Source organism: Nanorana parkeri, unplaced genomic scaffold (genome assembly GCF_000935625.1).
Source record: "Nanorana parkeri isolate BGI_ZX_2015 unplaced genomic scaffold, ASM93562v1 scaffold421, whole genome shotgun sequence".
Taxonomy (NCBI): Eukaryota; Metazoa; Chordata; class Amphibia; order Anura; family Dicroglossidae; genus Nanorana; species Nanorana parkeri.
Window position 1 is genome coordinate 196,588 of NW_017306689.1, and position 9,082 is coordinate 205,669.

The 9,082-nt window shown below is 45.0% G+C and overlaps 1 protein-coding gene across 1 annotated transcript in view; it reads right to left on the minus strand.

The window, feature by feature from the left end:
* STAP1 (signal transducing adaptor family member 1) overlaps positions 1 to 9,082 on the minus strand; it is a 75,464-nt gene that overhangs the window by 46,336 nt on the left and 20,046 nt on the right. The gene's annotated exons all lie outside the window — the stretch shown is intronic.

Consider the following 9,082-nt stretch of genomic DNA (forward strand, 5'->3'; position numbering starts at 1 on the left):
TGGCAGTGACAGGTACTCTTTAAGGTGATACTGGTGGTCCAAAAGACCCCTGCTATCACCTTTTCGCTTCAGGAGCCCAGCACTGACAGCTATGGGACCGGAAGTGATGCAATCTTCATCGCTCCCGGGTCCCATAGTGAGGGGCGGAAATTGGTGAACGAACTTTCGCCTCTCTCCTCCCCAGCTTCTCACCGACATCCGGTCCCGTAAGAGGGGCAGCGGAGCCTGGCAAACACGGCCGGGGGAGGGATGGGGGCGGGCAGTTTACAGGCTCGTAGAAGCAATTTGGCGACAGCGGAGAGCGCCAGAATCACTTCTATTGTAAAGCTGACAGTCGGCTCTACAAATGTAAACAGAGTGAGGGGGATTTATCAAAACAGGAGTAGACCGAAACTAGAGCAGTTGCCCATGGCAACCAATCAGCTTCTCTCTTCAGTTTGTTCAGTTAAGATTTGAAAATGAAAGATAGAAGCTTATTGGTTGTTGTGCACAGCTGCTCCAGTTTTGTTAAATCCCCCGCGGTCTGTTTAAACGGGTCCGCTGATAGTACGTCACTGGTTGTGAAGGGGTTAAGTCCTCCTGTGGGCTGACAACACACAGGATTTTCATGGAATGAGGGGTTTGTCTTTTGCTAAACTGCTCGGCCACTCCCACTCTCAGATCTCCACAACTTAAAGGCTAATCATTCCGCTGTCCAAGATAACAACTATTAGGGCGTAATAGCTTCTTTTGATAATGCAGGAAATATGCAGAGGGCACAGGGCAACTTTCATTTTCCGACAAGATCAACAATTGTGTTCTGCAATTATCAAACAAATAAAACAAAATGCTTCCACTGGTGTAGTTACCAGATTTAACGGTAAAGGTAATCAAGAACAAAGTAAAATTGAATTGCTGCTTCTGACAAGGCTGTTGTGAGAAATGAAACAAAGAAGCTGTCACAGGTCAGCTCTATTGATCGGGAAGTGAGTAAAAACATGCAGCCGATTCACTCACTTCCCTAACGTCTACCTGCAGTGAGCGTTGACCGCAGAGATTCCCCCCTCTCCGATCCTCCAGCGCTGAGTGGAGGAACGAACAGGGGAGGAGGTGGGCACAGCTGGCTCTTCCTCTAGAAGGGCAGAACCAACTGTCACTCGCGCATCTTGGAGGATCACAACAGTATTGCCGGGATCTGTCCTGGCTGCGGCGCTGTCAGTATATTGCGGGCAATAACCTGCAATATAGTGAGCTTTGGGTCATGGGAGGATGTTAGTATATGTCCTCCCATGACCCTAAAGAGAACTATGGGGAAAAACACTAACCCCATAGTTCTCTTTTAGGTACATGTGATATTTTTTGTGTTGTATTTTTAGTTCACAGGCATTTCTAAAATTCTGCTTATCACTTTGTCATTATCAGGTACTGAGTGTACATAAAAATTAGAAGAAATTTTTTTTAAGCAACTGTAGTATCAGGCTGCAGCATAACAACATTGAAAAAGGTGAAGGGGGTCTGAATACTTTCTGAATGCACTGTATAAACTTAAAAAAGAAATTAGATATATAAACCAAACACATTATAGTTTTTATAGTCCATTGTCTGTCATCATCTGCGTGATCGCTTGTGTCCCTCGTTGGATAATATGGCCGTTGCTGTAAAAAATTGAGTTGGCACTGTGAATGTCTACTTTTGTGAGTAAAATTGGTTTAATATACCACAGCAGTAAAGGCTTTAAACTAGGGAAGGTGCCTTATCTGGCTTTTGTTTTCATCAGGTTTATTCGGTCTTCCTCACTAAAGTGGGGCTGCCGCCACTTGTTTTGCCCATGCAATCGTCCTGGGCTAAGAATCGGGTCTTGTGGCGCTGATGTGAACTTTTGACATTCATCAAGTGCCTGATGGCATTATCAAACATTCCAACGAGATTGTTTGTACAAACTTTCGTTAAAAAAATCTACCTGTGTATACCCTACTTAAGTTGTATCCTTTTAAAGGAGAACTATGGGGTCAGTGTTTTTCCCCATAGTTCTCCTTAGGGTAACGGGAGGACACAAACTAGCGTCCTCCCGTTACCCTAAGCTCAGTATACCGCAAGCTGTAGCTCACGGTATACTGAGACGCCGGAGTGGATCCCGACGTAGATGACGGGATCTGCCCAGCTGCGTGACAGCTGGCTCTGCCTATCTAGAGGCAGAGCCAGCTGTACCCGCCCCCTCCCCGTCCGTTACGCCAGTCAGCGCTGGCAGATCGGAGCGGGGAGAGGGGAATCCAGCCCCTCCCCCTGTCACGGCAGAGAGCCGTGACAGGATCGAGAGGCGAGCGAACCCGGTATGTGTTCGCTCACCTCCCGATCTACTGAGCCGACCTGTGACAGTCTCATTGTCACAGGTCGGCTAGAACTATGAGGTGAGTGAAAAGCACTCACCTCATAGTTCTCCTTTAAGTACATTTGCCAAAAGTGAGGTCACCAACCTTCTGTGTTGTGGGGCATGGGGACCTGGATTACAACAATACAGAATTACAAGTATTTTCCAAACAGGTTACATATCTTTCTGTATGTAGCAGGTTTAGCTGTGTACACCCTCTAGGTGCATCATCACGCTGGTCAAAAAAAACAGCTTGATTTCTTATTAAGGTTTGCCTGCAATTGTTATGTTAATAGATAATATATTTCCCCTAAGCTTGTTGATATTTCTTTCTAGTAAAGTGTCACCAGAACAGGCTTATCCATTAGAAGATTTTACCTCACATCCTGTTTTTGTGATATCTCAAGAATGATCACCATGGCAATTAGAGAGTTTGAATCTCCCCACTGTTAACACAGACAGCAATAAAACCAGATGGAGGTTCTAAACCTTCCATACTCATTAAAAAAAAAACAACAAAGTTTTGGCTTTGGATAGATTTTAAAGTAGAATTCTGTGGAAAGAAATGTTAACCCTTGCAGTGAGGCTTCCCATTCACTGCAAGGGTTAAGTGCTCGTTTTGGGAGGAAAATAACAAAGATATAATTGCCCGATTCTCGGAGCTGGCCAGCTGTGAGAGCACTCCCTCCAGCTTGTCTCTTCCTCCGCTGCAGCGATGTTATGTCCCTCAACGTCCTCACGTCCTATACAGTGTATGAGACATGATGACTCGGGAATCATAGACTACTGCAGCAAAGGGGGAAAGAGGCTCCACGGACTAGTCTAACAACAAGCCAGCTGTGATGATTAGGTGAGTATAACTTTATTTTCCTCTCTAGACCAAAACAAGCACTTAACCATTGGCAATGCGGGGGTAGCCCCACTGCCAGGGTTAGTAAAAGATTTCACCCGGAGCTCTTTTTTAAACTCTCAAACTATTTTTTTCAATTATAAATCTAGATCAATTAAATATCCGTTGCCGAGCAAAGTATTTCTTTACATTTTTGCCCAACCACTTACAGTCATGTTTCTGAACTACTGGCAACAATCCTCTCAGCTTGGCTACCCTGAACTTTCTGTCCAGTTCAAGATCACAAGGGACAGAGCAATCTCCAGCAGCTATTCATCTACTAGCTCTAGAGGAAGGAGGGGAAGGAGGAAAGGGGAGCTGGGGGGAGGAGAAAGGTTTACCTTGCTGTGCCTGTGTGGTTGTGGAAATATGCACAGCTTACTAGCGCACACAAAGAGGTGGCTTTATATAACCCTGCAAGGGAAAGGAGCCACCCTAAGGGTTAGTTCACACTATAAGCAGTGCGTTCCGGTCCGATTCTGGCCGGAATGCACTGCAAGCACTATTTTGACCAATGTGCCTTGCGATCTCGTGTGGGCGATCGCATTGCGGCCCCCTCCAGCCCGGCAAAAAAGTGAGCCGGCCGCAATGCTAGGCAGTGCGTTCCGCCCAGAATCGGACCGGAACACACTGCTTATGGTGTGAACTAACCCTAAATCAGGATATCCGGACCAGCGATCAGGAAAGCAGCTGATTCTGCAGGAAGGTAAAACTTTTGAACATCAAGGAGCAGCTTCCATTGCAAGTAATGCATTCAGCAACTTAAATATGTATGACTTTAATATCACTTCAAGCCTGCAGGTACAACAAGGTCAATTTGAATTACAGAAGTATTGTGAATATTTTGTTTGTTACCATGGTGAGTAGAAAGGCAATAAAGCTAAATTTAGGATGGCAAACGTTCTGCCTCAGGTTAAAATAGCCAACAGGTTATAAGCATTTCAAACCAACATAATACTAAGTAATTTGACAACCAGCCAAGTTGCACTTCCTGGTCACTGTGCCAAATTGATAGCTTTGAAGACTTTATGCAAATTTTCTCTTAAACATTTTATAGCACAATTCAATTTAAGTGGTACAAATAACTTTATTGAGACCTTTACAGGCAACAAAGCTGGTTAGTGGGGGCTTCCACTGTAGAACCAAACATAATGGAGAATACACTCAAATTAAACACTGGCAACATGAAAACAAAACAAACAAACAAACAAAAAAAAAAATGGGTGTTTTATCTTATGAGTGGTCTAAATATAAAATGAAGACTCATTTTTGGCCCTCTCTGTATAATGGTCAGATATGTTAACATTAGGGATGCACCGATACAGATACTAATATCGCGCCAATACAGGGCATTTTCACAAGTACTTGTACCTGTGAAAATGCCCCGATTCTAAAGGCTGATACTGGCCATTTACATTTTTAAAGAAGTTCGGCTGCCTGAGTTCCCGTGCTATTGCAATACCCAGAGAAGACAAAATCCAAGGTTTCTTATCTTTGGCAAGTTTTACCTAATCTTCAGCTTGAGTCCACTTTAACAAATCTATAGCTTACAAAAGGTTTTGTATGTACACAATCTTCTTAACAAAGAAGATACTTTCCCTGCATTGTTTCATTATAATGATCGATCTCAAAGATGCTTACTTTCCTATACTCATGCACCCAACTTCCTAATGTTTCCTTTCCTATCCATACGCACCATGATGACTCTGGAGGGTCTGATGTCATCCTCCATTTCGGATGTTTACAGGTCATTGTTCTACTTGAGGACCCTTTAACCCCTTCGTGACTGACGACGTACAGTGTACGTCGCCAGCAACATTCTGAAAGTTTGGAACTGACATCCAATGTCCCTAAACAACACGACTGTCCTCCCACCAAAAGAAAAGAGGTCCCTCTTATGGTGAAGGGAGAGATCGCATTTTGGCTGCCTTTTCAAATTTCTAGGAGACTCATGATGGATGCAAACGCCTGGGGTTGGGGTGTGTATCTGGAAGAGAAGGTAGCCCAAGGCTGCTGGTCCAAGGTGGAGTCCAGGAAAGTCCTCAAACTGGTGGGAATTACAGGCTATATGGAAAACACTTCACACCTATCTGCAAGAACTGGAGGGTCAGAGTCTGAAGATACTTTTGGATAATGCCATTACAGTAACTTCCATCTTGAAAGTTTTTTTAAAATCTTCTAGCAGACTTCTTGAGTCACCATCAGGTTCAAGAATCAGAATGAATTCTGGATCTAGAGGTCTTCCTTACTGTAGCCATAGGCCTTTCAGCTCAGTTACGTGTTTCCTCCTTTCAAAATGCTGCCACTGGTCAAAGGAGAGAATACCCCTCTAATCTTAGTGGCAGAAAATAAGAATTTGTGATTACCATAAAATCTTTATTTTGGAGTCCATTGAGCGACTCAGGTCCTGACCCTCTGTGTCTGTTGCTCACAGAACATAAATGTTAGAAATGGGGTTATATGGGGTTTAGTCTTCAATGGCTTTTGAGTTTGCCATTGTCCAAACCTCTTGTAGGTGGCAGCATGTAACCCAACTGTCTAAGAATTACCAAATTTTTGTGTTCCCTAATGGACTTCAAGACAACACCTATGCGCTCTCATTTCTCTTCCGTTCATTGAAGGACACAGGGAACAGATCTAGGATCATGTACTGTAGGGTAATATCGCCAGCTGCAGGAGAAGGACGCTAGGCACAGAACTAAAGACCGATTACAGCCTAGGGGCGGCCCCTGCTGGTGGCCAAACCCCCCACCTGCTGACAAGTCTCCAGTTTTTTGCCTAGCGTCAGGAGTAAGGAGCTAATAATTTTTTCTCGGGTATTCTTACCTGGCTTCTTCCTGGTCTTTTCAGGGGAATCTTGTAGCAAGTGTTGTCAGGGCGACAGGCTGGATGTCTCGGATCCTTGGAGTCTCCCCTGGACGAGCGACGAACGCATGCAGACACGCTCCGGCGGGGTTGTCTGTGGGTTCGTCTCAGGGGGGTGCATATGACTGGGGGTCTCGGCCACCCAATCACAGCACTCCCCACAGGCTGCTGGCACGGTGGCTGCGGTCAGGGCGCCAGTTTCTGCAGCGCCTGCGCGTCTGGGCTTCTGTATCCCCTGCGCAGCTGTACGGCCTGGATGGAGGTGCCTGGACTGCGGGTGGCCCGCGTTCTCTCGCGTGGGTATGTATGGCACTGCGTTTGGACCGTTGTTGTGGGGGGCGGGAAGGTCTGTGGGGACCCTAACCTGCCTGGTCTCCCTTTGCCTCCCTCCCCCCCTTTACGCACATTACAGAAAGCTTGTTCTTAGACGTGCAGATGAGGGGTGCCCACCTCTTTTTCCTGGTCACTGTTGGGTTTTTACTGCTGTCTGTATCCTCATTAGAAAGATTTATTCTCACTTCCTGTCTTTGAGACAACCGGAAGTGAGAGGAAATCTACCCGTAGGAAGGGAAATTCACTCCTGCAAAAGTCATCATGGGAAAAAGGTGTCTCCACTGAAGCTATCACCAATCCTTGTTTCCACGACAACCAAAACTTTTTAAAATCCAATTGTCACAGGGACAGAAAGTGAGGTGAACTCTTATTAATAGGGGCACACAGTAAAACAAATGTTACAGGGGGTTAAACCTTCTCAATGCTGTCCAAAACAACAACAAACATTTTTTGGGGGCTGGAGTTACACTTAAAAAATGTACCTGTTCCAACTTGCATACAAATTCAACTTAAGAACAAACCTACAGTCCCTATCTTGTTCGTAAGCCCGGGACTGTCTGTAGAGCTAAACCCTAACTGGATGACATTTAGATTCCTAAAGCACTGTGCTAACAAATTCTGCCTATGGAATGCTATCCAAATTTAAAGGAGAACTATGGGGTCAGGGCTTTTCCCCATAGTTCTCCTTAGGGTAACGGGAGGACACAAACTAGCGTCCTCCCATTACCCTAAGCTCAGTATACCGCAAGCTACAGCTCGCGGTATACTGAGACGCCGCAGCCGGAGCGGATCCCGACGTAGATGACGGGATCCGCCCAGCTGCGTGAGTGACAGCTGGCTCTGCCTATCTAGAGGCAAAGCCAGCTGTACCCGCCCCCTCCCCCGTCCGTTCCGCCAGTCAGCGCTGGCAGATCGGAGGGGGGAATCCAGCCCCTCCCCTGTCACAGCAGAGAGCCGTGACAGGATCGAGAGGTGAGCGAACCTGGTATGTGTTCGCTCACCTCCCGATCTACTGAGCCGACCTGTGACAGTCTCATTGTCACAGGTCGGCTTAGAACTATGAGGTGAGTGGAAATCACTCATCTCATAGTTCTCCTTTAATTTTTTTACAATATGTGTACAATACACTGTTAACATAGCACAATGAATTCTTATGAATATTACAAAGGTATAAATACATTCTCTACATGAAAAATGTTTGTTTTATGTGATAATACCAACTAGTAAAACTTGACGTAGAAGATTGCAGAGACACTGTAGAATGCAATTACTCTTTTTTTTTTACAAAATTATATTTTACTTAATTTAAGACTTACCATGCTTCTGAGCTGGTCTTTTTATGCAGCTATTCAAATTGGGGTATCCTTAGCTATAGCTGTGGTAGCCATACCTGGATCCGCTTTAGACCAAAGACTGCAGAGCCTGCCTGGAATGTGACCTTTGGGCACTGGGCTCTGCTTCTAGTGCTTTCCATATCTCTGTACTGTATTAGTTAGCTGCAGAGTGCTAAGTCCAGAGCCATGGAACAGCTTCTTGTGTGACCCAAGCTCTGACGGCACATTTATGAGAAGGCCATGCATTGCAACCTGCCATGCCTGTCAAACCTAGGGGAAAGGACAATATCCATAGCAGTGGTTCTACATTTCTCCATACTAATTATTTATTTGTGGAGAGCCCTGCATTACTATGTAGATTAAGTCGTGGATGTCTTCCATATTATTTTTTCCTGGGCATGTAAGCCTGCGCCTCAAACGGAGGAACGTCATTCCTACTTTGAGGTAAAAAGTAGTCGCTGCCAGGCTTCAGCCTATAAAGCAAAACCTTAACCAGGAGCCCAGTTTCACTGCAAACCCTGAGCCCCCTAAATCTCTCAACCCAGCAAAGTCTTCTTCTGCATGCAAAGGTGGCCCCACTTTCTAAAGTGGGGGGATGTCTGTTAGCCTACACAGAGATTTGGACAGACAGCATCTCAGATGTTTGGATACTGGAGATGGTTTAAACAGGCTACAAGCTAGAGTTTTGCTCCCAAACCTCTCCTCACTTCCTGTCCTCAAACCTTCCTGTGTAACCGTTCAGATTAGCAGTCCTCCATGCAGCTCTTGTGTCTCTTCTGCAACAAAGGGGTTATCTCCCCAGTTGCTGTTTAAATTGACACTCGGGAGTTAAACCTTAAAAATGCATTTAAGCACCCTAACTTAAAAAAATGTAGCTTACTTGTGCACCACTCAGCTGTAGATCCTCAAATCATCTCTGAGTTGGTGCTGACACTGTCCTTCCTTCTGCTGTAAAGTAGCCACCACTCTAAGTTCACTTCGGTGATGGACTACAATCTAACATTTAGTTTACTCATTTGTATTGAGATCGCAGTCCATCATGGCAACTTAACAACACATACAGAAACCATGGGGAAACGTTCCAGAAGGAAGGACATTGCCAGCATTAATTTAGAGATGATTTGAGGATCTACAGCCGAATAATACACAAATAAGCTATTTCTTTGTTAACAGTTAAGCTACTTGAATGCATTTCTAAAGCCCATTCTACCTTTTGCAGAGGTATTTTTAAAACGCAAATGCCAGGAATGTATGTACACGAAATATACATGAAGCAGGCATATGTAGTTGATGCATATGAACAGAAACTCACTT